Genomic DNA, 6000 nt, shown 5'->3' on the forward strand with positions numbered 1-6000 from the left:
TTAGCCACAAAAGCCAGGGGATTTAGAATGGAATCCGTGGCATTCTCTGCATGTGCAGGGCTGGCTAGGCAAGGAGGTTCCCAGAAGAAAAACAGAGAGACCTTTGCCCTCCGCCTGCACTTAGGCAAAAAGTAGAATTAGGATAAGGTTGGCTGAGTGATCTGGCTATTGTGCCTGCCCTTTGGGTGTCAGCAGCCAATCTGCCATAGTGCTGGGGGCTTAAGGCTTGCTGCTCAGGAGGCGGGGAGGTGAGCCCCAGCCATTGCCTGGGCTTTGAGGAGCTCCTGCATGCAAATAAGCCTGAGCCAAGGAATTAGTGCTGTTGTTCCCTGGAGGAAAGGGCTTGCAGGTACCTCCCTAGCTGGGGATGCACACTTTCCAGCCTGCTGCCACTGGTGGAGAGTCTCTCAGTCCATTTCTCCAGACTCTTTTGGAGCCTCTGAGCCTGACAGTTGAAATCTTCCATTGTGAGGTCCCTCGGGTGGAGAGAAGCAAGGGCTGGGGGACACAGGGCCTGGGCCAGGGCATGGCTCTGCCTCTAGCCCATTGTGACACCTTGGGCAAGTCTCTTCACCTCTGTGAGCCTCATTTTTCTCATTTCTAGAAGGAGGAACATCCTCCAAGGGCACATATGAGCATTAAATAGTGTGTTTGGAGAGCTTTGCCTTAGTGTGTTTGGAGAGCTTTACAGGGAAAGAGGTGTCATAATTTTATTAAAAGAGGCAGGAGGGGAGAGCAGAGAAACATGGCAATAATTAGAAATGTGAATGCCCCCTTACTGTTTAAAAAAAGAATTTATTTACTTATGGCATGCTGGGTCTTCCTTGCTTCACAGGCTTTCCTCTAGTTGCAGCGAATGGGGGCTGCTCTCTAGTTACAGTGAGTGGGCGTCTCGTTGCAGTGGCTTCTTCTGTCGTGGAGCATGGGTTCTAGGCTCTCAGGCCTCAGTAGTTGTAGTTCATGGGCTCAGTAGTTGTGGCTCCTGCGCTCTAGAGGACAGGCCCAATAGTTACGGCACATCGGCTTAGTTGCTTTGTGGCATGTGGGATCCTCCTGTATTGGGGATCTAACCTGTGTCTCTTGCATTGGCAGGCAGATTCTTTTACCACTGAGCCACCAGGGAAACCCACTAAATGCTCCCTTACCATTTGATAATCTTAAATTATGGCAAAGTTTTAGGAATAGTAAGTATGTTATCAGCAGGCTTCAGCAATATGTGAACCGTGAACTTCCAGATGTTCAAGCTGGATTTAGAAAAGGCAGAGGAACCAGAGATCAAATTGCCAACATCTGCTGGATCATGGAAAAAGCAAGAGAGTTCCAGAAAAACATCTACTTCTGCTTTATTAGCTATACCAAAGCCTTTGACTGTGTGGATCACAACAAACTTTGGAAAATTCTTCAAGAGATGGAAATACCAGACCACCTGACGTGCCTCCTGAGAAATCTATAAACGGGTCAAGAAGCAACAGTTAGAACTTGACATGAAACAACAGACTGCTTCCAAATCGTAAAAAGAGTAAGTCAAGGCTATATATTGTCACTCTGCTTCTTTAACTTATATGCAGAGTACATCATGTGAAATGCCAGGCTGGATGAACCACAAGCTGGAATCAAGATTGCCAGGAGAAATAGTAGTAACCTCAGATACGCAGATGACACCACCTTTATGGCAGAAAGCAAAGAAGAAAAAGAGCCGCTTGAATAAAGTGAAAGAGGAGAGTGAAAAAGCTGGCTTAAAACTCCACATTCAGAAAACTAAGATCATGGCATCTGGTCCCATCACTTCATGGGAAATAGATGGGGAAACAGTGGAAACTGAGAGACTTTATTTTTGGGGCTCCAAAATCACTGCAGATGGTGAAATTAGAAGACGCTTGCTCCTTGGAAGAAGAGTTATGACCAACCTAGAAAGCATATTTGGAGAAGGCAATGGCACCCCACTCCAGTATTCTTGCCTGGAAAATCCCATGGACGGAGGAGCCTGGAAGGCTGCAGTCCATGGGGTCGCTAGGAGTTGGACACAACTGAGCGACTTCACTTTCACTTTTCACTTTCATGCATTGGAGAAGGAAATGGCAACCCACTCCAGTATTCTTGCCTGGAGAATCCCAGGGACGGGGGAGCCTGGTGGGCTGCCATCTCTGGGGTCATACAGAGTTGGACACTACTGAAGTGACTTAGCAGCAGCAGCAGCAGGCAGCATATTAAAAAGCAGAGACATTACTTTGCCAACTAAGGTCCATCTCGTCAAAGCTATGGTTTTTCCAGTAGTCATGTATGGATGTTAAGAGTTGGACTATAAAGAAAGCTGAGCATTGAAGAATTGATGCTTTTGAAGTGTGGTGTTGGAGAAGACTCTTGAGAGTCCCTTGGACTGCAAGGAGAGCCAACCAGTCCATTCTAAAGGAAATCAATACTGAATATTCATTGGAAGGACCGATGCTGAAGCTGAAACTCCAATACTTTGGCCACCTGATGCGAATAACTGACTCATTTGAAAAGACCCTGATGCTGGGAAAGATTGAGGGCAGGAGGAAGAGGGAATGACAGAGGATGAGATGGTTGGATGGCACCTCCGATTCGATGGACATGAGTTTGAATAAGCTCCAGGAGTTGGTGATGGACAGTACTCCAGGGAAGCCTGGAGTACTGCAGTCCATGGGGTTGCAAAGAGTCAGATAGGACTGAGTGACTGAACTGAACTGAAGTATGTTTTGGTTGTTTTTTAAATTAACTGTATCACTTAAAGGCTTATACTGAAATATTTATGGACAAAAATATCTGATATTTGAGATATGCTTCAAAATAAGGAAAGGAGAAGACTGAATTGCCAAAGCAATCTTAAGAAAAAAGAACGAAGTTGGAGGAGCCATGGTCCCTGACTTTAGACTGTGATCCCACGAAGCTACAGTAATCAAAGCAGCATGATACTGGCACAAAAACATACACACAGATCGTGGAGCAGGACAGAGAGCCTAGAATATACTCAAGCACCAGAGGAGGCAACAATATGTAATGGGGAAAAGACAGTCTCTCAAAATAAGTGGTGCTGGAAAAATTGAACAGCTTCACGTAAGAGAAAGAAATTAGAACATTTCTTCACACTGCATGTGAGTGAAAGTCAGACTTTTTGCAACCCATGAACTATACACTCCATGGAATTCTCCAGGCCAGAATCCTGAAGTGGGTTGGGTAGCCTTTCCCTTCTCCAGGGCATATTCCCAAGCCAGGGATCGAACCCAGGTCTCCCACATTAAAGGTGGATTCTTTACCAGCTGAGCACAAGGGAAGCCCTGGGGGCTCAGAGCGTAAAGCATCTGCCTGCATCGTGCGAGACCTAGGTTCAATCCCTTGGTTGGGAAGATCCCCTGGAGAAGGAAATGGCAATCCACCCCAGTACTCTTGCCTGGAAAATCCCATGGATGGAGGAGCCTGGTAGGCTACAGTCCATGGGGTCCCAAAGAGTTAGACATGACTGAGTGACTTCACACTGTATACAAAAATAAACTCAATATGGTTTAAAAACCTAAATGTAAGAGCTGAAACCACAAAACTAGAAGGGAACATAGGCAGAATACTCTTTGATGTAAATCATAGAAAAATATATTGATCTGTCTCCTAAGGGGAAATAAAAGCAAAAATAAACAGATAGGACCTAATTAGACTCTAAAACTTTCTATTATGGTTTATTGCAGGATATTGAATACAGCTTCCTGTGCTGTGTAATGGGACCTTGTTGTCTATCCATCCTATATATAATAGTCTGCATTTGCTAGTCCCAAATCCCCAAGCTGTCCCTCCCCTTCCCCCTGTCCTGGCCATCACCGGTCTGTTCTCTCTGTCTGTGAGTCTGTTTCTGTGTCATAAATAAGTTTATTTGTGCCATAGTTTAGATTTTACATATGAATGATATTGTATGGTATTGGTCTTCTGACTTACTTCACTTACTATGATAATCTTGAGGTCCATCCATGTAGCTGCAAGTGACATTATTTCATTCTTTTTTATGGCTGAGTAATATCTCAAAAACGACAGAATGATCTCTGTTTGTTTCCAAGGCAAACCATTCAATATCACAGTAATCCAAGTCTATGCCCCGACCAGTAACGCTGAAGAAGCTGAAGTTGAATGGTTCTATGAAGACCTACAAGACCTTTTAGAACTAACACCCAAAAAAGATGTCCTTTTCATTATAGGGGACTGGAATGCAAAAGTAGGAAGTCAAGAAACACCTGGAGTAACACGCAAATTTGGCCTTGGAATACGGAATGAAGCAGGGCAAAGACTAATAGAGTTTTGCCAAGAAATGCACTGGTCATAGCAAACCCCTTCCAACAACACAAGAGAAGACTCTACACATGGACATCACCAGATGGTCAACACCAAAATCAGATTGATTATATTCTTTGCAGCCAAAGATGGAGAAGCTCTATACAGTCAACTAAAACAAGACCAGGAGCTGACTGTGGCTCAGATCATGAACTCCTTATTGCCAAATTCAGACTTAAATTGAAGAAAGTAGGGAAAACCACTAGACCATTCAGATATGACCTAAATCAAATCCCTTATGATTATACAATGGAAGTGAGAAATAGATTTAAGGGACTAGATCTGATAGAGTGCCTGATGAACTATGGACTGAGGTTCGTGACATTGTACAGGAGACAGGGATCAAGACCATCCCCATGGAAAAGAAATGCAAAAAAGCAAAATGGCTGTCTGGGGAGGCCTTACAAATAGCTGTGAAAAGAAGAGAAGCGAAAAGCAAAGGAGAAAAGGAAAGATATTAGCATCTGAATGCAGAGTTCCAAAGAATAGCAAGAAGAGATAAGAAAGCCTTCCTCAGCAATCAATGCAAAGAAACAGAGGAAAGCAACAGAATGGGAAAGACTAGAGATCTCTTCAAGAAAACTAGAGACAACAGGGAACATTTCACACAAAGAGGGGCTTGATAAAGGACAGAAATGGTATGGACCTAACAGAAGCAGAAGATATTAAGAAGAGGTGACAAGAATACACAGAAGAACTGTACAAAAAAGATCTTCAAGACCAAGATAATCATAATGGTGTGATCACTCACCTAGAACCAGACATCCTGGAATGTGAAGTCAAGTGGGCCTTAGAAAGCATCACTACGAACAAAGCTAGTGGAGGTGATGGAATTCCACTTGAGCTATTTCAAATCCTGAAAGATGATGCTGTGAAAGTGCTGCACTCAATATGCCAACAAATTTGGAAAACTCAGCAGAGGCCACAGGATTGGAAAAGGTCAGTTTCCATTCCAATCCCAAAGAAAGGCAATGCCAAAGAATGCTCAAACTACCACACAATTGCACTCATCTCACATGCTAGTAAAGTAATGCTCAAAATTCTCCAAGCCAGGCTTCAGCAATAGGTGAACCGTGAACTTCCTGATGTTCAAGCTGGTTTTAGAAAAGGCAGAGGAACCAGAGATCAAATTGCCAGCATCCACTGGATCATCAAAAAAGCAACAGTTCCAGAAAAACATCTATTTCTGCTTTATTTACTTTATTGACTATGCCAAAGCCTTTGACTGTGTGGATCGCAATAAACTGTGGAAAATTCTGAAAGAGATACCACCTGACCTGCCTCTTGAGAAACCTATATGCAGGTCAGGAAGCAACAGTTAGAACTGGACATGGAACAACAAACTGGTTCCAAATAGGAAAAGGAGTACGTCAAGGCTGTATATTGTCACCCTGCTTATTTAACTTATATGCAGAGTACATCATGAGAAACGCTGGACTGGAAAAACACAAGCTGGAATCAAGATTACCGGGAGAAATATCAATAACTTCAGATATGCAGATGACACCACCCTTATGGCAGAAAGTGACGAGGAACTAAAAAGCCTCTTGATGAAAGTGAAAGTGGAGATTGGAAAAGTTGGCTTAGAGCTCAACATTCAGAAAAGGAAGATCATGGCATCCGGTCCCATCACTTCATGGGAAATAGATGGGGAAACAGTAGAAACAG

The sequence above is a fragment of the Ovis canadensis genome, chromosome 2 (assembly GCF_042477335.2).
Source record: "Ovis canadensis isolate MfBH-ARS-UI-01 breed Bighorn chromosome 2, ARS-UI_OviCan_v2, whole genome shotgun sequence".
NCBI classification, from domain to species: domain Eukaryota; kingdom Metazoa; phylum Chordata; class Mammalia; order Artiodactyla; family Bovidae; genus Ovis; species Ovis canadensis.